Below are 25,358 nucleotides of genomic sequence, written 5' to 3' on the forward strand. Positions count from 1 at the left end.
TCTTGATTCTTTTTAGTCCTTTACAGTAAGTAACAACAGTTCTGAAACAGTAGAGAAAATATGGACTTTTGCATTCTTCTGGGCAAGGACAGTGCACACAATAAAAGGAATATTGTATCTTGAACTATGTCCCTCATAATTTCCCCAAATCCCTCAAATAGGAGCATCTACTAGGCATTTCAAATATCAGAGATTCAAAATAGTATTTTAGTAATATTGAAAATAGCATATATCTTTTAAGTAAACTCAAATATGTAATATATTTATGATTGCTTCCAATAAAAATTTGTGACACTAAATATATTATTTATTGTCAATGATCTGACTGCTTACATGTGGCATACATATCCATTATATTTCATAAATTTGTGTCAAGATAGACTTTACATTTAATTTTATTCATGTGCATTTGCAATCTCAATTGTTGTCCCATATAATTATAGTAAAGCAAAAGTATCAACTGGTGATGCCATAGCCATCATAATGTCATGAACATGCATTATTTGTGTGTCAGGGTATGGCTAATGTAAACAAGCTCACTGCACTGAAATCATATCAAATATATCTCACACAATAATGTACAGGATATATTTAATAATAAAAAACTATATTCTGCTTCATATATTTATATTAGTTTTATCATTATTTTGGAATGCAATTCTTATTAAAAACTTCATTATAAAACAGTATGCTGTGTTACACTATGCTAAAAGGGCCTATTCCATCCCAAGCTTTACAAGCTTTGACTTAGTCGTGTTCTCTGGTGCTCCATTTAATCTTGTGTTAGTTCATCAGGTCCTAGGAGCAGTAGGTTAATATTACGATGCTTATTGTTTCATGGGGTTATATGGCACTTTCACCCATGCTATATAGGTCAGATGTGTAGTAAAAATATATCATCCAGATTTTTGTAAACATATTCCATGATTTCACACAACAATAGGATTGCCAACTGATGCATTTTTCAGAATAGATCTCCATAGGTACATGATGGATAACTGTATTTCAAACAATGCTAAAAGCATGATTCCTCTGTTTAGATGTGGGAACAGTTCTTCAAATACTAGGTGTTAGTTTTGATTTGTTTTTTTTTTTTCCATATTATACATATGGCACTTCCTGGGAAATACTGAGGAAAGGAATGAATAAATAGTAATAGTTCAATGAGAGAAATTTCAAATACTTAGGCTCTTTAAGGATTCTGTTTACTTACCTCTGCAATGGTACCCTTAATGAGGACACTGCTATTAATTTTTATTAACCCTGGGTTTTTAGAGATTTGTGAGTAAACACTGAAACACTATCTGCTACAAAAAGTTAAATTTTCTTGCAAAATGAAAAATATCAATGGAATTTTTCAGCTTTGGTATAAGGTAAGTTAAATGAAAAATCATTGATTATCATTACTATGATATATTATATAATCTGGAGAAGATAGTCTGAGAATGGGAAAATTTTAACTTTGGAAGAGGCCTCAGGAATAGGACAGATTTAAGGCATTGGCACCAATAGGCTGAATATGGTATGTGTTAATATGGCATATGTGTGTGTGTGTGTGTGTGCGTGTGCATGTATGTGTGTGTGTGAAATAAATGTGGATGCCATCAGCCTGGTGGTGGTGTAGTGCTGTGGATATTGTTCTATATAAATAAAACACTGATGGCCAATGACCAGGCAGGAGGTAGGTGGGACAAGGAGAGAGGAGAATTCTGGGAAGCGGAAGGCTAGGGGGGAGAGACTGCAGCCACCGCCAGGAGAAGAGCATGTAGAGACGCTGGTAAGCCACCAGCCACATGGCAAGTTATAGATTTATAAAAATGGGTTAATTTAAGATAAAAGAACAATTAGCAAGAAGCCTGCCACGGCCATACAGTTTATAAGTGATATAAGCGTCTGAGTGATTATTTTATAAGTGGATTGTGGGACTGCGGGGCTTGGGGAACCTGGAGAGAAGCCCTCCAGCTACAAATGGCGCCCAACGGCTCGAGTTTCCACCTTAAACCTGAGAATATTTAATAACCAATTCTAAACAGAGCCAAAACCAGGTTCCTGCTTCTTGTCTCATATAGGCAGCTAGATGCGGCAAAACGCAAGTTTGGACACTGGCGGGTTCCTGGCGGGTGCGTTTGACTGGCAGTATGGCGGAAATGAGGCATCTGCCAGCGGCAAATTAAGCTGTATGGTAGATTTAGTCTTTACTAGTATTAAAAAAAAAAAAAAAAAAAAAAAAAAGAGGTTTCTGGGCTTCACGCTGCTTTGATAAAAGCTTAGACCCACTATTTCTGAGACTTGATGACTCCCAGAGCTGGCGGAAAACGTACCACTGCCATGTTGGGAAGCTGAAGTGGGCGGAGCCAGCAGCCACAGCGCCGTTTCAGGCTTACAATGGTACAGTTTAAAGCAATAGGCTCAAGGCTCAAGGTAATATAAAACATAAGCCACATAAAGATGGCTACCACACAGAGAATCTGGATTATGTTCTCTTTGATATTCATAACTAAAGAAAAACATTTGATTACAAAAGCTGTTGAGTTATGCCAAAATGTATATTTTAAAGGTACCTTGACTTCAAAATTTGGATATAAGGATATGTTACTTTGGAAAAGAGGTTCTGCTTTTGTTTCCACAGAAAGCCAGAGGCTGTGGACTTGTTCCAGATTAAGATACATCAGGTTTCACCAGCCAAGACCCCCTGAAAGGACTCCGATGACACCATGGCCCAGATGATCCAACATCCAGATCGGTTTCAAGGCAACTGGTTCACACAATACAGCCTCACGGACTACCCCATAAGTCTAAAATTTTCTTTGCGTCCCCATAAGATACAGCGCCCCCCTCCAGCAGGAAGTAGTAAGAGATGCTACGCCCAAATTCCCAAATATACCAAGCTGGCTTTAGAGGTGGAATTGGCTCACTCCCCCTCTAAACCCAGACATATTGCTTTAAAAAAAAAATGGTTAAGTGATTCTTGTGTCCCAAATCAGAAGAGCCCTCTGGTGTGGGACAGAGAAAAACCAATATTTTTATTTAAAACAGGTTGATTATAAATGTGATCTCTTTCTAAAAAACAAAAGGGGATATGATATATAGGAGGATATGGAGATGATAAGATAAAAGGGTAGATTAATGAACCTACTTTTAAAGAACAACTTGTTTAAAATGTTTTACATTGGTATAGAGTTTAGTTTATGTTTAAAATGTTTTACATTGGTATAAATTTTAGTTTATTAATACAAACTTAAAGTTAATTTTGTTATACTGTATATATATATTTCTATTCTTGTTTGAGGTATTATGTTTAACTCATTTAAAATTGTAATGGATGATTAAAAATAGATTAATAATCAGTCATCTATGATAATCATATTTGTAGCCATGTTAGTTAAGTCTTCTAGGTATACATAGATATATTTCAGATAGATAGGTAATCTTCAAAAACTTCATAGACCTAGAGAATATGGCATTTAAATAACTTAAAATTCTGTTGATGTGAGACACAATTGCTCCTGGCTGCACCAATTGATCCCGAGAGAATGTTGGGCTTCTAAGACATTTCCATTTGGAAGTTTGTCTTTTTGGCACAAAATGGCCTACTGGGCAAAGAACTGCCCTTGCCTTGACGGCTGACAGTACAAATGCAATGCTGTCCTTTCTGGACAAGCGGGACACAAGGAAAGCGACCACTGTACTCTGCCAAGACAGGGTAAGATGGTCTCTCAGAATTCCTGCTTCTGAAAATGGTCTGTCAGATACTCTAGGCCTGTAGCCAATTTGAATGCACCAACAATGCTGAGAAACATCAGGTGACTGTCCAGGCTGCCAGCTGTCTTGTTCTACTCTTGCAAGATTCCCGAAGTTGCTTGCATCCGTCTACCATTTCTCAGGTACCATTATGTTCCTTCTCAGGTCTTTGATGTGGTTGAAAACTAGATAGTTGTAATTTCCTCAGTTATGATAAAAGATAAGTTAGATATAAAAACCTTAAACTCACAAATATAAGATAGATAGGACATCTTCTTTAATATTGTAACTATAATTCTTGCTCGGTAATTGTTTTGTTATATGTAATTTTACCATGTTAAAGTTAAAACCTTCCTTTTTAAAAAAAAAGAAAAAAGGGGAAGTGCTGTGGATATTGTTCTATATAAATAAAACACTGATGGCCAATGACCAGGCAGGAGGTAGGTGGGACAAGGAGAGAGGAGAATTCTGGGAAGCGGAAGGCTAGGGGGGAGAGACTGCAGCCACCGCCAGGAGAAGAGCATGTAGAGACGCTGGTAAGCCACCAGCCACATGGCAAGTTATAGATTTATAAAAATGGGTTAATTTAAGATAAAAGAACAATTAGCAAGAAACCTGCCACGGCCATACAGTTTATAAGTGATATAAGCGTCTGAGTGATTATTTTATAAGTGGATTGTGGGACTGCGGGGCTTGGGGAACCTGGAGAGAAGCCCTCCAGCTACAGTGTAGTGCTAATCATTCTGTATCATGTTACGTGCTCCTCTCTGGGTGCTCATCAGTTTCTTCTTTGTGGTGGTTTGAATCAGATTGGCCCCCATCAGCTCATATACTTGCATGCTTAGTCACCAGTTGATGAGCTGTCAGGGAAAGATTAGGAAGTGTGGCTTGTTGGAGTAGGTGTGTCATTAGGGGTGGGCTTTGAAGTTTCAAGAGCCCAAAGCCTACAGCAGCCCCTCCCCCTTTCTGGCTTCCTCCCTCCCTCCCTCCCTCTCTCCCTATCTCTTTCTGTCTGCAGATAATAGTGTAACTCTCAGCTACTTCTCCAGCACTGTGCATGGAATGCTGCCATGTTTCCTGCGGGGATGATAATGGCCTCACCTCTGAAACTGTAAGCCAGCCCCCAGTTAAACGCTTGTTTTTATAAGAGTTGCCTTGGTCATGGTGTCTCTTCTCAGTGACAGAACAGTGACTAAAACACTCTCATGTACCTGCCTGGGCCTTTGAAGATGGCTGGACTATCATTCTGGCCAGTTCAACTTATCTTCCAGTTAAGGACTTCTGCCATGAGATGTTTCAATCTGTGTTTAAGCCTCTCCAGAATGGTGAGTAGAGAGCCCAGTGACTTTCAAAAGGAGCTTTCCTTGTTAGTTCTTTGAGACTAAGCAGTAATTTGATTCCCAGTCACTGCCACCCCATGCAGCAAGCCTAATGCCTCCTCCACACACCAAAACTTCAGAGAATTGATAAGATCCATCATGCCCTCCATTTCATTCCAGAGCTTTTCTTCTCAAGGTTAAACACCCTCAATTTCTTTAACGCCCCTAATTTGGCATTCAGCATCCTGATGATCCTTTTTTAAATGAATGTAATATCATTTGTCAATGACCCTTTCAAAATTTGTTTCTGAACAGCAATGTGGGGATCTACATGTGGTCTGTCCAGCCCAGAGTAGAGAGGGGCTATTAACACTCATGTTCTGGGCATTATGAGTCCATTAATGAAATTGCGGGCTGCATTAGCCATTTCTAAGTAGTTAGTAACAAGGATGAAATGATGGCTAAAACATGAAGCGCAGCTTCGCCACGTTCAACATAAGAAGGACACAGCTTGGAAGTTAGTTAAAGCAACAAAAGTCCATTTTCACATCAGGAAGATTTCCCTCTTCTCAAAGGAAACTGGAGATTGCTTAAGCAACTGTGTGTGCATTTAAACCCGAGAAGAACGCACCAGAGCCCCAAGGGATGTATGAGTCTTGAGACAAGTCTTTTTTTTCATTTTTCAAAAAATTGAACATCTCATCTACCTTTGTATACTAAAATTCTACTCTGATACATAATATAATATTTCTTTATTTAATTTTACTTATATATAATACACACATCCAAGTTTTATTTTTATTTTCTGACATACAATGCCATCTTTGGAAACCTGTCAAAGGAAATAGGTATTTTAAGCTGACTTTTGCAGATAAAATAATTTTTAATGCAAATTGCCTGCTTTACTTCCTTTGTTTGATATTTTTGATATTCTCTGAGGAAATATCTGTGATCAGTGTTTCTATATAAGACCTTGTGTTATTCAGATAGAGCAAAATGTAAATAACTGTTTTAGCTTCAAAACTTTAGACTAGAGACAGGTGTTTCCAGGACAATAACTGAATTTTCATATCTAGCCTTCTAAGTCTTATTCTTCTCTCTCCTCTACTTCTATTTATTTATTTATTTATTTATTTATTTATTTATTTATTCACTCCCTTATTCCTTTATTTATTGAGACAATGTCTCTCTCTATAGCCCTGGCTGGTCTGGAACTCTCTTCATAGACTAGGCTGGCCTGCAACTCACAGAGATATACCCACCTCGGCTGCCTGAGTGCTGGAATTGAAGTGTGTGCTACCATGCCCAGCTTCTTCTTCTATTTACCTGCCCCTAAAGGTGACTATATTCTTAGGACTATAGAGATGATTCAATTAACAGCACTTGCTGGATTATGTTCCTGAAGTCCACAGCAGCTTACAATTGTTTTTAAACTCCAGTTTCAGGGAATCTGTCATCCTTATCTGGCCTCCATAGGAACCAAGTCTGCACATAGTTCACATACACAATACAGGACAAAAATCATACATGTAAGTTAAAATAGTAAATAGCTTTTTAAAAGGTGTACTCTAAAGTCAGTGGAGTTTGAACTATAGGACACTATTTCCAAATAAGGATTCCTAACTTTGGTTGGAGAATACAACATCTGAGATTGTATATTCTCTGGCTTTGAAAGCCTTGAAGCAGTGTGAACCATGGACCCTAGAAAATTCAGACTATCCTCTCCTTTTCCCTTCTACACCTACCAGTGTTTTGTCCTTGCATTGGTTTACTTTGGGGTTGTAGGATTTTGCCTTGGTGTTTGGCCATTGAATGTATCTCATCATTCAGCCTAGGGGCTATGCCATTTCTTCTCTACTTCTGTGAGTCATCTCTTCCATGGGGTCTTTTCCTGTTTTCTCAGCCTGGGTAGTGTTCAGGCTAAGATGCTCAGGGATGGATAATGCTGTCTGCTGCTTCTAAGATTGGGGTGCTTTATCTACCGTTCTCCAGCACATAGGGTAGTCTGAACACTGTACCTGTCCCGTCTCATGTTCTTCAGTGCCATCTCACCTTATCTGAGTGTTCTTTTTAATTACCAGTACATTAGTCCTGGTGTGCAGCTGAATAGAGACTTAATCATTCTTGCTATCTGTCTTGATCACCCTCAGAGAATATCAAAAGCCTTATAAGAAAGAAATTATAAGGTTTTCTACAGAGATGAGAATTTAATCAAAATTTCAGTAGAAGAAACAATCCCCCCCCCCCAAAGAAAAGCAAAGGTAGAGCTTTTGCCACTTTTTTCTGGCTTTTCCTGAGATTTTAGAACCTCACTGCACATTCTTTTTTATCTAACTCATAGAAACATTCCCCATGGCCGGGCAGTGGTAGCACATGCTTTTAATCAATCCCAACACTTGGGAGGCAGAGCCTGGTGGATCTCTGTGAGTTTGAGGCCATCCTGGTCTACAGAGTGAGATACAGGACAGGAACCAAAACTACACAGAAACCCTGTGTCGAAAAACCTAAAATAAAATAAAAATGAAAATGAAATATTCCCCAGGACTTCAGCATCATTACTGGTAGCTCTACCAATAGTCTGGCTTTCCTAGCTTAAAACATCACCTTCAGTGGCACCTGCTTCCCCCTGGGCTTCGGGGTTCTCTGCATATAAACTTGATCCTGACCAGCAGAAGGAAAGGATGCTTTAGTCATTGGACACTTCCACAAGGCACAGTGCAGTGTTCAAGTGAATATTATAAGTGTGTGTTGATGAAATGAATCAACAAGTTCTTGAACAAAGTAGTTATAAAGTCAGGGATGATAAGTGAAGCTGGAGTGAGACTGTGTCTTGGGAATAGTCACTAAAAGTTATGATCAGGAGGCACTTGATGGAATTGCCATTTAAATTCAAATAGTACTTGCCCTTTTCATGTATGGTAAATATAAATAAATAAACAATCGTTATAAATTATACATTTTCTAATTGCAACATGCACCTGTTTATATTAATAATGTTCTTGGAGTCTTTTAAAATACCATTTAACATTTGAACGCTACTTCATCCGTTATCACTTGAAAAGACATTAAGTTTCCAAAGCAATTTAGATTGTGTCTAAGATTTTATTTTGGAAATTATATCATAGAATTAAATAATAATTTATTTACATATTAGATAAATCACATTTATTAAATCATTATATAAAACTGTTTCAATAGACTTGGCACATTATACAAGTTATACATATGCATGTAGACACACACACACATATACACACACTTCCACTCACACCCCTTCACATACATAGGGACACAGGCTAAAGTTAGCTATGTTATCTTGGTATTTGTGAGTATTCCAGGATACAAGATGTCTTGAGAGTGTCCATATTGTGTTTGAAGGATGCTAACTAACAAATTGGCATCATGCCTTGCCCTTTCCTTTGAGAGTCATGAATGTGAACATTGCTAGAGATAGCACCAGCAATTATGCCCATAAAAATAAATTCTGATGTGGCCAGAAGTACAGCTTTATGAGGGTCTTTGATTTGTTTCCCAGAGGTCAAGTTCAATCTTGGTGGCTTTCTGTTGGAACGCTTTAATTTTCATTTAGAAATCCCTACTTCCTCCAAGTGTCTTGCTCTTCCTATCTCCCAGCAAATAAAACTCCAAGCAATAAAGTTTGTTAGTGAGGCATACTCTGTAAAAATGTGATGATTTATTATTTCAGTGACCTTAATGATAGTTTTAGTCTAGTAAATTTTTTATTACAGTAAATTATTTATTGCAAGAGAGGCATGTAAGTCAACAAGGAATGTGAAAATAATAGTGCAGAAATTTATGTTTTGATTTTATTTTTGAGAATCTTCTCTCTGAGTATTGGTCTCCCCTGCCTTGTACTTCTAACAAAACCCTTCCATTATATGAGGTAAATATTCAAAATAACATGAGGTTGTAAAGGGGGCAGACTTTCCACTCTGTTTCCAGGGGCTTCATGAGAGGACTTCTTGACACTCTTTATGTTTGTTCTAGAGCCAGCTAACTCTCCAGCTTATGGCCAGATGCTCCTTTCAGTTGCCACTGACCAGAAAAGATCATGATGCTTGATTACCAAAAATAAAAAAATTAAAAATTAAAAGAAAAACAGCCCATAAAGTCTTCAGTAGATTATCAAGAATATGCCTAGAGACCCTGGGACAGAGGAATCATAAAGATAAAATATTCCTCCTTTCTACTTCTTATCTAGTCATTTAGAGCACAGACTGAGAAACCAAAATTCATCAACATGGAGTAAATTATGAATTATTCAGGAATACAGAAATGTATATTGTTACTTCCTACTGTACAATAAGAGCACAAGATTTTGATATCAGATATTATATTACCCTGTAGTCACATTTGAATGTTTTCATGAATGTAACAAATAACTTTATAATCAAATGTTTTTAGTTATTCTTTTATTTAGTAGTTGGTTACTGCTAGTTAATGTAAGTAGTAAGTTACCAGAAAGTTTCTATTAACTAGGTTTGTCAGAGACCATAGCAAATAAAATGATTAACTGTAAAACATGTCAATAGTAGACAAATTTCTACCCTTTAAGAAAGAAATGTTATTTTTCAGATATCCATAATTAGTTTTTAGGGACCAATGTGCATTATTTTTCTACTACTTAATGACTCATTTTTGTTTTTGTATATCAATGGAAGGAAAAAATTGTTTCATTGGAACACAGCAACCATTCAATACATATTTATTGAATGAATAAGTGGGTGGCTGAATAAATGTATTCCTTATTTTAGTGAAGCACATTTTATGGCCTTAAAAAACAGTACACGATTTGCCCACTTTGGTAGATCCCACTTATCTGTACATGTCTTTTATCTTTCCGTTGCTTTCACGGGGAAAGCTAATTGGTTGTCATAAAAATCTGACATGACAAACACTTCTCTTCAAACATTTAGAGCTCTCACACCCTCTGCCATTTTATCCATTGCTCTTTAATCTCAGCGTGTAGTCTCCTCTGGTGGTTTGCTGTGCTTGTTTTATTCTGATCATTTCATTTTAAGTATCATAAGCCGCCAAACGGTTTTCTGAAAACAAAAAAAAAAAAAAAAAAAGTCCTGTTTGTTACAATGGATAGTTCTATAGAACACTCTTACTTTGAGTGTGTGAGACAGCCCGAACTCTCCTTCCTTTTATACTACCAGGTTTCCACTCACTTGTACTATCTTATTGAGGAGATATTAGTGTACTTTGGTATTTCATGTTAAGTGTGTTCTGTCTGTCCAGACTTTTGTGTGTAGACACCATTGTTTTGTTTTTGCTTGTTTGTTTTTGTTTCTTTTATTGAAAATATTTTTATTCACACAATATATTCTAATTACAATCCCCCCTACTCCTCCCAGTCCCTCTTCATCCCCCCTCTTTCTGTCTCTTCTTAGAAAACAAGCAGGCATCTAAAGAATACCAATAAAGTAAAATAAATACACTAAGATAAATAAAAAACCAAACAAATCAGAATAGGACAAAAGAACCAACCAAGAAAAAGAGCCAAAGAAAAACACAAGAAATGCACACAGAGGCAGAGACACACGTGTTCACATACACAGGAATCCCATAAGACACCAAACTGAAAGCCATAATATACTTGCAAAGGACCTATAAAATACACAAACAAACAAATAAACAAATGCCCTGACTTAGCATTATGAGACAAAGAGCCTCTAAAGATGCTACTGAGTTCATCTTCTGCCGGCCATCTACTTCGCCGGAATGAGGCCTACCCTTTAGAGTGGTTTGTTTCCCCAGTGAGACTCCCTTGGAGAAAGTTTTTTATTTCCATATGGCTGTCAATTCAAGACAGCGTCTGGGTTAGGGATGGGGACATGCGCCTACTTCTCCTTTCAGCTCTAAGATTCCATCTGGTACAGATGCCTTTAGTTCCTGAACATGCTGTCTCAGTCTCTAGTGAGTTCATATGTGTGCCAGCCCTGTTGTGTTTGCAGGCCTTGATTCCATGGTGTCCTCCATCCCCTCTGACTCGTTCACTCTGTCTGCCTCCTCCTCTGCCGAGTTCCCCGAGCCCTGAGGGGAGTGGTTTCATGGAGGCATCCTGTTTAAGGCTGAGTGTTCCCAAGGTCTCTCACTCTGCAGATTGTCCAGCTATAGGTCTCTGTATTTGCCCCCTCTGCTGTAAGAGGGAGCGTCTCTGATCATAACTGAGCAAGGCACTGAACTACGAGTATAGTAGAGTGTCCTTGGGAGTCATTTCATGGCTGCATTTTGTTTTTGTTTTTGATTTTTGGAACAGTAGTATTTGGTTTACTCCTAGGTCCCTGGGCTGTCTAGTCTCAGGTTCTTGATCACCAAGCAGTGTAGGGTATGGGTTCCATCCCATGGAGTGGGCCTTAAGACAACCCAGATGTTGGTTGGTTACTCCCACCCCACGAACATCATGCCACTAGAGCTCCAGTGTACCTTGCAGGCAGCTCACTCCTGCAGATCAAAGGGTTTGTGACTGGGTTGCTGTTAACCTTTCTCCTTTTCTAGCATGCAGAGTACATTCCAGTACCGTTCAGTCGAACGGAAGGCTCTGGGTAGGTACTAGCTTGATTCTCTGTGTTCAATGAGTTATAGAGGCATTGTCTTCAGCAACAGAGCCTCATCATCAGTTTGTAGGGAGCCGCCTAAAAGGCTTGGCAACAGCCTGGGTTGTTTGGGGGTATCCATGGGAACCCTTTGGCTGGCAACTCAATTAGATGTAACACACTCTGGCTACTGGAAGCTTCATATGGCGATGAGAGGTGTCCAGTTAGGGCTCTCTCTCCCCTGTTATTTGGTGGTTTTATTTAGATCACCTCAGAATATGTATGTATTATGGGAAGCTTCTACTGTATTAGGTTTCCATATGGCCCCTCAAATGGCCCTTAGTATTAACTGTACTTCCATGTATTTTCTCCCTCCCTGTTTGATCACCCATGGCAGAAATAACTCAGTTAGGAGAGCCTTGAGCTGAAGAGAACAGTGTTTTCAAAACCCCTGCTTACCTCGTGCTATTGCGGGCAAAGTTAAAGGAGCTAATTATCTTTAGCTATTAGACAAACACAACTTAAAACCATAAAGCAAGATACCATAAAACAGAACAAAATGAAAAAATGAAATCCTCATCAGGGTTGCCAAGAAAATAGATAGGTAAGACTCTACAACCTGATAATGGGCATGTAGAATGATATGATCTCATGATAAAACAGTCTAGAGTTTTCATAAAGAGCTGAACATCTATTTAGCTTAAGTTCCAGCCATTCCACCCCTAAGCATTTTTCTCTGAAAAATAATATATCCATTCAAAGATTTATATATAAATGCTCATTATAGCTTTATTAATAATAACTCAAGACTGGTAACCACCCAAAAGTCTATCCAAAAATCAACATAAAACCTGATACTTCCATTCAATTAAATACTGCTCAGTAATAAATCAGATGAGTACTGGGTAAGTCCTACAATGTAAATGAATCCCCAAATAACTATATTACATTAAATAAGCTGCTCAAAATAGAGTAAAAATGACAATTAACCCATATAAAATTATTGAAAAGGAAGAAAGCACATCAATGGTCAGCTGCAAGTCACCAAGGATGTAAGAAGAGGACGTGAAGGCATAGGGGAGGTTTTGGGAGTATTGAGTGGGTGTGCATTATCTTGATAATAGTGATGGTTTCTGTTGTATTCCATATGTCCAAACATATTGACACATTGAACTATACACTCTTTGCTACAAGTATTAGAATGCTTCTCCAGAGAGACTTGGCTGAGAGTTGGGAAGAGATAATAGGAATAATGCATAGAACATCTGGTAGACATCTGGGCATGGTGTCTCATGCCTTTAATCCCAGCACTCAGGAGGCAATGGCAGGAAGAGCTCTGTGAATTCAAGGCCAGCCTATTCTACAGAACAGCCAAGGATATACAGAGAAACACTGTCTCAAAAACCAAGGGGGGCGGGGAAGAACCTCTGGTAGGAAGCATCTGTGAAGAACTGGAAAATTGTGAGTTTTTTTTTTATGTGAAAAAAATTAATCTAACTTGTAGCTTGTATTTTCAACTCTTCCATTTAGAAACATCTACTTTGAAAAGCAAAAGAAAAGTTGCATGAACCAAATTTTGCCTTAAGTGCTTTTTTTCCCAAGAGCAACACTCTGAATATTTGGGGAAATGCTTGCATATTGGAAGTGAATGTTTTGAAAGCAGAATTAGCATTTTGTCAAAGTTGAAATGGACTCATTTTCTTGAAGTTTACTTTGAGAAAATTAAGTTCTTAGTTATAATCACTTGTCAGTGAAGCTGATAAAACACTCTGTTTGTATTACCAATTGCCCGGAGTGGAGAAAATATTACGTTAGCACTTAGAAAATTGGGACTCATAGCCAACTTATGTAATTTCAGTGGATCTCAAATAATCCTCTATTGAGTAATTCAATCAACTTTCTTAACTCTTCTTCCACTCCATAATTAAGTATTCTGTATTCTTAAGTAGAGGGATTTAGGCACTTTCAGGCCATTTGAATTTTTTCCCTGTAGATAGAACTCCCCAAAATTCTACATATATGAGTTAAATAATGAAAAGGAAACTATTTCATTTATAAGTAATGTAAGTATAATAACTATTGCTATTATTCTATTTATCTCATATTTTCTTCAATTTATTGTGTCATTCTTTCAGAGCTGGGATCGAACTCAGGGCCTTGTGCATGATAGGCAACCTCTCCACCACTGATTAACATACTTGGCTACCATCCATATTCTTAACAATTTTTTCCATAAGTTCTTAGTATAAATCTTATTTCAATGTAAAATGTTCCTTATGACATGAAAGTGGCTTATTGCTCTTACTCAAAAGTTTATACAGCATTCAAGTATCAGTTTATTTGGAATCTGAAGTGTGTGTGTTTTTTAAAATCCTGGTCCCCCTAAGAATGTCATATATACATTTTGTGAGGCTTCTCTATATTAGAAGGGCTTAAATAAAGTTGTGACAAATAAAACCATGAAAAATGTGGAAACAGCCTGTGGCAAATGTGAGGAGGAGAGATTCAGGGACCCCACTGCCTCATCTTATATAAATCTGAGGACAGATGTCCAGTTTCTTATTCTGTGGCCTTTCCCCTGAGATGGAATGCCATGCAATTGTCCTAAAACTCAAAGCAAAGGAAGCACTCCACCAAGAAAGCTATTAGGAACTAATTTGACATTATTTATCAAGGACATTAAAAAGTCTCTCCTTCAGTGGTATAAACTCACCTAGGAAGTCTTTCACTACAAAACAGCTGTCAGTGCTGAAGAGATGACTAAGCAGTGTAGAGTACTTGTTTTTGCAGAGGACCTGTGTGGTGATATTTTATTTGTGATGAAATGTGACATTTTATTTATATGTTAATAAATTAAGTTGCCTGGAGATCAGAGGTCAAATAGCCATTAAACAGAAGTCTGGCTGTAGTAGCACACACCCTTAATCTGATCACATAGCAGGCAGAGTCTCTGTGTGGTCAAGGGCACAGCCAATGTGGTGACACCAGCCTTTTACCCTAGTACCAACCATAGAGACCTGGAGGTCTGTATAGACAGGCAGTGACGAGGAAGTCATGTTGATGGGCTTAGAGCCAATGAGAAGGCAGAGCAGAAAGGCAATAAAAACACAAGTCAGGAAGGACAAAACACTCTCTGGGGAAGCGAAGGTGGTGAGGTGGTAAGATAAGATAGTCATGGCTCTCTGATCTTTTTGGCTATTACCACTGTGTTTGGCTTTATTTACTAGACTGTTTAGAATTTCGTCTACAGACCTGGGTTCAGTTTCCAGGTCTCATGTGGGAAGGCTCACAACCACCTGTGACTCTAGCTCCAAAAGGATCGAACACCCACATACATGTATCATACATTCACACAGACACATATGTGTACAGAAAAATAATTGGAGGCAGTTAATCAAAAGAGATTCCTCCAAAGACTATGAAATACTTCTCTTTCTGGGGGAAAACATAGCATCTATACAATGCAATTCTACCACCATTAATTATTTCTGTTTCTCATGCATTTACTTTTCTTCTTTGTGCTGAACTCTTCTTTAACACACATTGTTCCTTCCCATTACGTCTATTGCCTTTATTTCACAATCCACATATTTATATTTTTATTTAGCATTAATACTCAAAGATTTTTAATTTATTTCTCGTGAATGAATTTAACAATAAACATGGTAACTGTTAACTAACAGGTAACACAATGCAAAATGATGGCTTTAGACCTAAGTCAATCTATAATAGCCTCCTTAGATCCTTTTCATTTTCATTTTCAAACTTTCATGCTAACAAATTGCAGACCACATCACTCTACTGCACCTTTTCATCTCATCTGCATACCCCTCATTTTCATCAGTCCACATTATCTATGCAAATAGCTCATTTTCTGCTTTTTAAAAATAAAATATATCACTTCTGGGTCTCTGTGTTTGCTTAATTTTCGACCATTTCCATTAGTACATATTATTTTTTAACAAACCATCTTGAAAATGAATATCATTGTTTTCCTCCAATTTGGTCGGTTGCCTGGGTTTGGCTGGGTGGTTTTCAAATATGGTAACAGGTAGGTGATGTTTAGCTAGGTTAGGCATCTCTCTCTATATGGTTAGCATCCTCGCAGCATTTAGTTTTTTTTACATCATGGTAGAATTCTGCAAAGCCAAGAAGGTTAAGCTGCCCAGTGAAGAGTGGCCAGGCTGCCTATGAACGGTCAAATAAGGAGTCACAAAATCATATAATCATATGGTGCCAGTTCTGTCTTATTCTATTCAACAGGAGGGGGTCTACACAATATGTGTTGATACGGTTCTTCAGTCCACCTTGGAAAGCAGCTGCCACAACCCTCAAGTCCTTTAGAAGCTTGTGCGGTTACTCTCCATTCCCTGAAGCCTCCATTTTTTTTTTTACACCCTGATAATACTTTTAAATTTACTTTCAAATTCAAATTAATGTGTTTCTATCTACTTTAAACTTAATAATTTATAAGACAACCTGAAGAGCTTTGTGGATGACTCAACCTAAGCCAACTCTTTGTGTTTAAATTGTAATTATTTTCATTTCTACATTCACCCACATATCCAAAACCTATAGCTATATCTTAAGACATAATGAAACAGCATGTAAACACAAAAAAACCCAATAAAACATAAAACCACGTTACACATAAAATACAAAACTTTACTTCATTACTTTGTCCTTTTACCAACCTGTCCTTTGTGTTTTGCAACACTAATAAACATACTCTTTGAACACAGGAAACTAGATTCTTAGATACTCCATATCCCTCTTCTGGCTGCTTCCTTATGGATTCCTCCTTTCTCTTCCTTTGCTTCCCAATCTCCCTTCTCCTTCTTTTCTTCTCTTCCTTTCCCTCCCTTTTTATGTTTGAGGCAGGCTCTTGCTATGTAGCCCAGGACCTAATTGATAATTCTCTAGCATTAGCCAGCCTCTTGAGTGCTGGAATTGCAGGCATGTGGCACCTTGCCCAGATATGATTTTCTCTTTCTAATCTAGATCTCAAAGCCTGACATTTTGATCATCCTGTCAGTCTTACTTATTGTTATGCTCTTCTGTTCACAACTGCTGCCTACCATGTAAAACTACTTTGGATTGACTAAACAGTTCTGAGTCTTTATTATTTCCCAAATGAAAGTCATTGAAAAATGATGCATCAAGAAGACTCCAGTCACCTTTAACATGCTGCCCCTGATGTATCCCTGTTTGTGTAGACCATTCTGAGCTTATTGTGAAACTCAAGTTTACTTACAGAACAATAAAAACTTACAGCTACCATTTCAGCATAAATTCATTTATTTTTTCCTATATTTACATCACTGTAAGATGAAACCTATGTTGTTTTCTGATTTATTTTGACCATATTCTCCTGTAAGAAAGAAACACTACTATATTTTCTGTGACTTACTTTCTCCTGGGTTTCTTCTTATTCCTCTTTATTGTTCTTCTCAATTTCTATTGCAGGCTTATTTTTCCTACCCATTCCTTAAGCATTTACACGTTCTATGTTGACCCCATCATCTTTCAATTACTTTTTCATTGAAGTTGAAATTTCAATGACATTCATGGTTTCAGTATCCATTTATGTGCTTGCTTTTTAACCAAAAATCTGCCCCAAACACAAGAGCCACAGTCTAGCCACTTCTTAGAAATACTATATAGATTTCTTACAAGAAATTTGAGTTCCACATGTTCCACAGTCATTTCACCTAAAAATTTATTTTTCAGTTGAATTCTCTCTATATATGAGTGACACAAAAGTCTTGACATTGACAGAATCTCAAAATAGGAGTCATTTTGGCTGCCTTTTCTTATTCATTTCTATATTTAATTATTCCCAGAGCCTCATCTTGATAAAAGTAGATTTTTTTTTACCTCTGTTACATCTATTTCTCCCAGTTATGGTGATATTTTATTCATTCTGAAATGTGATTTTATTTGTATATTAATAAAAAGTTGCCTGGCAGTCAGAGCTAATAGCAAGCCATAGCAGAAGCCGGGAGGTGGTGGCACATGCTTTTAATCCCAGCATTTGGGAGGCAGAGCTATGTGGATCTGTGTTCAAGGATACAGTCAGCATGGAGACACACACCTTTAATCTCAATACCAACCGTAGAAGACCTGGAGTTCTGTATAGACAGGCAGTGATGAGGAGGTTATGTGGTTGGGTTTATAACCAATGGGAAGGCAAAACAGAAAGTCAATAAAAAAAAACACACACACACAGGAAGTAGGCCTCTTTCTGAGGGGAAGGACAGCAGCGCCAGTGAGGGTTAGAAAGGGTTCTTAGCTCTTAGCTATTGCTCTGACCTCTTGGGCTTTCAACTCTGCATTTGGCTCTGTGTTTCTATTTTAATAAGACAGTTACATCTATACCCAGTATAAGTTGTAATTTCATCAACTGATAATAGTTGATGTTTTGTATATGAAAACATTTCCAAGTAAATAGGCCCTTGTAAATATCATATGTGATCAGAACTCTTAAACTAACTCAAAATTCATGATTGTACTTTAGTATAATTTGGGACCATAAATCATTCATGAAATGCAGAACTATAGTTTTCAATTTCTACCAGGGAGGGGAAAACCAGTAATTGTGAGAAAAAGATTATAAATATGCAGTAAAGATAGATTCAGAAAAACAACAACTCTGAATGAGTTGCAGTGTGTTTAAAAATACATAGTTTTAAAATAATAAAATCCTTAAAAAGGTGTGAAAAAGTATAATAAGGCACATAAAGACTGAAAATACACAGTCTGCATTCTGTATGTTATTGTGTTGTCTTTAGATTTTTATGATTGCTAATGAAGGAATGACAGCTAATAAGACATATTAGATCATGAAAACTTCTGGACTTATATATTTAAAAAAAAGTTTGACTTCAAAATGGAAATTGCAAGATATGTTACTTTGGAGAAGAGGTTATGCTTTTATTTCCACAGGAAATGAGAGGCTGTAGAATCATTCAAGGTTAAAGATGATCAGGTTTGATCAAGAAAGACTCCCTGAAAATCCTGGCTACAGACATAAAAAAATAAACCTAGCAAAACTACAAAGCACATAATGTGTATTTAACCTGCTCATGCATAAAACAAAAAATCATCTTTGGCTGACTAGTGCAATGCATAGTCTGTACTTGTTTTAATACAAATATGTATGTTACCTTAAAAATTTATGTATTTTCATAAACAAGGGGTACAAGATACCAATAAAAACAGGTGGCCCATGTGATCCAGCATCCCTAACAGCTTCAAGGCTACTGATTGAGATGATCTAGCCTCACAGAATACTCCAGCCAATAACTAACATTGATCCTGATTTTCTCTAGGTTTCTCCAGAGATACCAGCACCCACAGACAATAGGAAGTAGTCTAGAGAATGACACACACGTTTCCAAAATATTGGTTATAAGTGTTTGTTATCATTTAAGGGAGTTTGGTTATAAGTTGTTATTGATAATGGAAAAAAATACCTTAAAACTAAACACAGGAGACTAGATCTTAGGGATCTTGTTTTGAATAGAAAAAAGGGGGGATACAGAAATGATAGGATAAAAAGGTAGATTACTGAATCTACTTTTAAATGAAAAAACTACTAGTCTAAAATATTTCACATTGGTATGGGTTTTGGTATATTGATACAAATTTAAAATTAATTTTGCTTTACTATATGCATATTTCTATTCTTGTTTGGGCTATTGTGTTTATACAATTCATTTAAAAATGCAATGTATAATTAAGAAATACAAATTAACAGTCATCTATAATAGTCAAACTTATATTCATAGTAGGTATGTTTTCAAGGTTGTATACACATATATTTAGATAGATATACGGTATTCAAACACTTCAAAGACCTACAGAATATGGCATTTAATATGCTTAATAACCTAAAGCTTTTCATGCCGGTGATCTATATCTGCTCCTGGTAGCACCAATTTACTTCAGACAACACAATGTGTAGCCATAAGTTTTTCTGGTCCCACCTGGCCCCATGGTCTCATGTTTTTCTGGTCTCACAGCTGCTTATAAAATAATCATTCAGAAGCTTAATATTAATTGCAAATTATATAGCCTATGGTTCAAGCTTCTTATTAGGTACCTCTTATAACTTAAATCAACCCATAACTATTAATCTACGTATCACCACGTGTTCCATGGCTTTATCTGCATCCCACTATGTGTTGCTCCTTGGATGGTGGTTTGGTGTCTCCCCTTATTCTCCTTTCTCCTTTCACTCTTTCTCTTGCATTTTCTCACTTGGCTCCATCTTGCCCTGCCATAGGCCAAGGTGGCTTTATTTATTAGCCAATGGGAGTAACATATATTCACAGCATACTGAAAGACATCCCACAGCAATAACGGGCATTGAAGAAACTTGCAAAAACTTCCCTTGACTTTGTTCCTGACAGTATAGTGTCCAAACTAGACCAGCAGGATGCAAAAGAAATCAACTGCCAAACTTTGTGAAGACAAGGTAAAAAAAAGTCCTTTAAAGTTCCCTGCTTCTCAAAAAAGTCTGTCAGATATACTAGGCCTATAGGCCAAAGATGGATGGCCCAATGTTACAGAAAGTCTTTGGGTGACTGTCTAGGCAGCCAGATGTCCCTGTTGTTAGGTAACATTTCACCCTTCTGGGGTCTTTGATGGAGTTGAAGCCTACATATTCATAATTAAAGTTTTCCTTAGTTATGATAAAAGGTAAATTAAATATAAAACTTTAGACTCATAAATATAAAATAGATAATAGAATATTTTCTCTAATTTTGCCAAAATCAAATGGACTAGGTTTTATAACAGTAATTCTTACTTGATAACTGTTTAGTTGTATATAATTTTACTATGTTAAAGCTAAAACCTTCCTTTCTAATTAGACAAAAAGGGGAAAATGTGGAATATTCTTTTATATTGAGTGAATATATGTCACTGTGATTGGTTTAAAAAAGAAGCTGACTGGCCAACAGGATAAGGTTATGTGGGAGAGCCAAGCTGAGAATGCTGGGATGCAGAAGCATGGAGTCAGGAAAGTCAGTCACCAGTCAGACACAGAGGAAGCAGGACGTGTACAAAATGAGGAAATAAGCCATGAACCCAGTGGTAGACCTTAGATAAGAAATATGGGTTGATTTAAGTTGTAAGAGCTAGTTAGTTATAAGTCTGAGCAATCATCAGAGCATTTATAATTAGTACTGAGTCTCCATGTCACTTATTTGGGAAATGGCAGACAGGAAAGAAAAGCCCACCTAAAATCAATAAGAACAATTATCAGGTATTGTCTAAATGAAAAGGAATGGTTTTAACTCTATCACAGTAAGACTATATACAATGAGAACAACTATCAGGTAAGAATTACATTTACAATGTCCAGTCCATTAGTATTTGGCAAATTCAGAGAAAGTAATCTATTATCTATCCTGTCTTGGCGAGTCCAAAGTTTTATACCTAAACCATTTTCTATCATAATTTGTATTCCCATCCTAAAAATATCTTTTTAGACCTTAAAACATTTTCTTAAATAAACAACCTAAGGTTTTATGTCTCTTAACCTCATAAACTTTACATCTCTTTTGTAAGTTTCTTTTCTGAATTTGGTAACAAAGAAAACAGTGCAGCTTACTTGTGTTCAACCCCATCAGAGACCAGTGAAGGATAAAATGTTACCTGAGTAAACAGGAAGTGCAGAGCAAGCAACTTCCAAAACTAAAGAAATGACAGAATAGCTAGATTCATCTGAATCAGCCAGTAAGATACCCTTTCATATAATGGTAAATTACAGATTGTGGAAACTGTTTATGAATTATTTCTAATGGCTGTTGTACAAAATATTGACACAAAGTGGTGCTGTTTAACATTTATTATGGCAAGACCCCCCACTGATATCTTCTAACAGGTTGAGAATTATTATAAGTGGATACCATGAAGGCAAACTTTTCTCTATCCTGTTCTTCTAAATCAACCACTATAATAGACCATCCTTTAGGAAATAAAGAAAGCAAGGGAATTTGAGACTATAAAGAGTCCATTGGCTGAATCATCTTACTTATGGCTCTTGGATCTGTTACCGTTCTCATTTTCCAGATTTCTTTTGAATAACAAATATAGTAGAATTCTAAGGATTGGTCAGTTCTTCAATATGTTAAGCATTTAGCTGTTCCTGTACCAGGTGTTCTACTGCCTGTAATTTTTTTTTACATCAATGGCTATTATTCCACCCACACTGGTTTGTCAGCTAACCATTTTAAAGGTAGGTCTTAGGTACCTTTGAAAGATCAACAGCTAATGTGCCCTGCTTATGTACAACCTAATGGTCTGTGACTGTTCCTGATAATACCTTTTAATATTTTTTCCCAGAAGTACTCTTTGTGTTATGGTTTGTTTCTGAGATTGGAGGAATGTTTCCATTGCAGCAACAAAAATCACATCTCCATAAATTCAATGTTATGTCAGTCACACATGGCTTTAATTTTCCTATCTGTCCTTCTGGCCCTACACACTCAACCCATCTAGTACTTTGTTTTACCTTAGATAAAGTTCCTGTCCCTAGAAGTTGAATATTTACCTCCTGAAGAGGCCAATCTGAATGCCAAGATGTTGTTGAAATTATTGTTACATCTATGATCATGTGTTCCTGGGTCCTAAAGGCTCCCTCAGGGGAGAGAGTGTGAAGGTACAGTGTCAACGGCACAGACACCAGGAGTCAGTTGAAGGCAAATATTTTTCTTTATTTCATTCCCTGTTTATTCAATAACAAGGAATGCCTTTTATACCCTCCTCCTCCTCTATAGAAGGCCTTTTGGGATTTCTTTCTTTGGGGGAAGGGGGCGGTGGTCCTGGCTTGGCCAGCTTCCTGCTGGAGGGGGGGGGCATATAAACCTGGCTTCTCCCACCATGGTAATGGAGGTTTGGGGGACCAGAGGTCCCCTCTTCAGCGCCCCTGACACTGCAGTGTCTATGAAGCAGGCTCCCAGGCACTGAAGTCTCCTGATACGCTGACAAGGCACTCAAGGTGGCCCATCATAAGAAATATGGCTCCAATGTCCACCACATCAAAAATATGTTCCAGCAGATGGGCACCACTGCAGGACTCCATGACCGAGGCCCCGTGAGACTCTCAGTGAGGCATGTGCCTGTCCCTCCTGAGAGCGAGTAGCTTGAAAGAGAAAGTGGACCACAGCACCCTGATCAAACTGGACACCAGCATGTCTGAGCCCTTAAACCGCTTCAACTCCAAGCCTGGCCCTCAGTGCAGGTGGCTCCGCACCCACGGCCCGGGCTGCAGGAGATGCTTTAGCTGTTTGAATGGAGCATCCACCCGACCCCAGGTGGCTACAAGGAGACCAGGGTTTGGCAGCTGCTGAGGCAGGAGTGTGATGGCCTGCAGCACAGGAAGCTGAATATCATGGTGCGCTTCTACAGCAGCACCAAGGCGCTGGACAAGCTGGATGCTGATGCTGTGTCGCCGATGGTAAGCTAGCTCAGCTCAGTGCAGTTTTTGAGAAAGCCTAATCGAGGACTGTCCTTCACAGTAGCTATCCACCTCCACTGGGCCGCAGGAGCACCCCAGGTCAACTAGAAGCTTGTCAGTAAGTGGTCTCGGGTGTTGCAGACACCACTGCTGCTTCCTGCCCCATTGGGGATGCTGTGATGAGAAGGAGTATGGTCCTGGAGGGCAGCAGCACCCCCCCCCCCAGCACCAAATGGTCTCTGCCTGAATTCTGCTTAAGCTGCAGGAGGTACACAAGATCAAGCAGGTGAGGGTTGAGGAAAGTGGGCAGTTTGAGGCCAAGTCGGCTCCTGGGGAACTGATCCAAGCCTAAGTGACCATCCATGCAACCTTGGAGAGTACCAGCACCTCGGCCACCACAGCCAGCCCCATACTCAAGGAGCCCAAGGCCAAAGTGGTTCCAAGATGAGGCAGCTTCAGTGGCAATACCAGAGAGGGGAACAGACAATGGTTGGGTGCCTGATTTGGCACTTGAAGAGGTGGATGAGTCCTAGAAGGAGGACTTCTCACAAGTGGACTTGGTAGAATTAAGTGCCTACAGTGGACCCAGGGAGGACTCTGAGGGCAGTGCCCTGGAGGAGGAGGAGGAGGAGGAGGAGGAGGAGGAGGAGGAGGAGGAGGAAAAGGATGAAGAAAATGAGGAGGATGGGGAGCCTATGAGTCAGAGTCAGGATGTGTGGAGATTCCCAGTCTCTCAGGGAAAAGGACCAACCCCAAAAGATTCATTTCAGCACCACAGTGATCCAAGTATTCAGCACCTACTCTAATGAGAATTATGACCGACACAATGAGGATATAGATCCCATGGCAGCCTCTGTGGAATGTGAGCTAGAGAAACATGTGGAGAGGTTGGAGCTGTTTTCTGTGGAGCTGGAAAAGGACTCTGAGAGCCTGGGCATCAGCATCATTGGCATGGGTGCTGGAGCTGACATGGGCCTGGAGAAGCTAGTCATCTCCTTCAAGTCCATGACTGAGGGTAGCACAGCCCATAAAGGATGGCAAGATCCAAGTAAATGATCTACTGGTAGAGGTGAATGGAACAAGCCTGGTGCGAGTGACCCAGAGCTTCATAGCCTCTGTTCTCAGGAACACCAAGGGCTGAGTGCAGTTTATGATTGGCCAGAAGTGGCCTGGAGAATGGAGTGAATTAGCCCAGCTAATTCAGTAGATCTTGGATCAGGAAAGATGGCAACAGGGGATGATGGAGCAGAGATATGCCCAGTACAGAGAGGATGAGGAGGAGACAGGAGAGTATGCTAATGATATAGATGAAGAACTGAGCCCGATGTTCACAGGAGGCAAGATGGCTATTGAGGTCTTTCAACTATCAGAGGATGAAGATGCACTGTCCCCTGTGGTGATGGAGCCAGAAAAGCTGGTGCACAAGTTCAAGGAGCTCCAGATCAAGCATGCTGCCACAGAAGTGTGGAAATCTAGCAGCTGAAGCCGAAGTTGCAGAGTCTGGAGCAGGAGAAGGGGTGCTGGCAGGTAGAAATGGCCCAGCTGGAGCAGAGTGTGGAGGAGAATAAGAAGCAAATGGAGAAGCTGGAGGGCTACTGAGGTGAGGCCTAGTATCTGAGCTAGGCTGTGAATAAGCACCTGTAGGAGACTCAGGCCCAGTATCAGGCCCTGGAACACAAGTACAGCAAAGCCAAACATCTCATCAAGGACTACCAGCAAAAGGAGATGAAGCTCCTGAAAAAGAGACTGCCCAGTGTTGAGTACTAGAAGAGTTGGAGTTAACTAGGTAGGAGGAAATGAATAAGTTTCTGGACAAGATCTCAGGACTAAAAGGATACCTGCAAACACTGAGAAATTCCAATTCTACTTATCAGGAATCACTCCTTGACTGGAAAATAATAATCCCCTCCCATTATGCTCAACCCCTGTTCTCAATCTCTACCCTGGCCCTACCAGCCTGGGACCTCAATATCTCCTACACCTGCTTCCTATCCCAGGAGGGATAGAGCTGACCCTTGAGCCAGAGGCTGGATCTGGTCCTACACTGATTTCTCATGTAACCTTGGTTGAGACAGGGGATGGGTGAGAGCTGGCCTAGGGAAAAGGATGAATCCCAAACACCTAGAATTCACTCCCCCTTTCCTAGGATGGGCAATGGCTCTCAACATCTCCTTGTGCCTCCCCTCTTCCAGGTGCCAAATAGCCATAGTGTACTCCTGGACCTGTCCTGCAGCCACTCAGGGGTTCAGGTTTAGGTTTTCTTGGTTT

The 25,358-nt window shown here is 38.8% G+C and overlaps 1 pseudogene; it reads left to right on the forward strand.

Moving 5' to 3' along the window:
- Nucleotides 1-25,096, forward strand: part of LOC114690162 — a 192,585-nt pseudogene extending 167,489 nt beyond the window's left edge.
- Nucleotides 25,097-25,358: the final 262 nt, after the last annotated feature.

Source organism: Peromyscus leucopus, chromosome 9, assembly GCF_004664715.2.
Source record: "Peromyscus leucopus breed LL Stock chromosome 9, UCI_PerLeu_2.1, whole genome shotgun sequence".
Classification (NCBI taxonomy): domain Eukaryota; kingdom Metazoa; phylum Chordata; class Mammalia; order Rodentia; family Cricetidae; genus Peromyscus; species Peromyscus leucopus.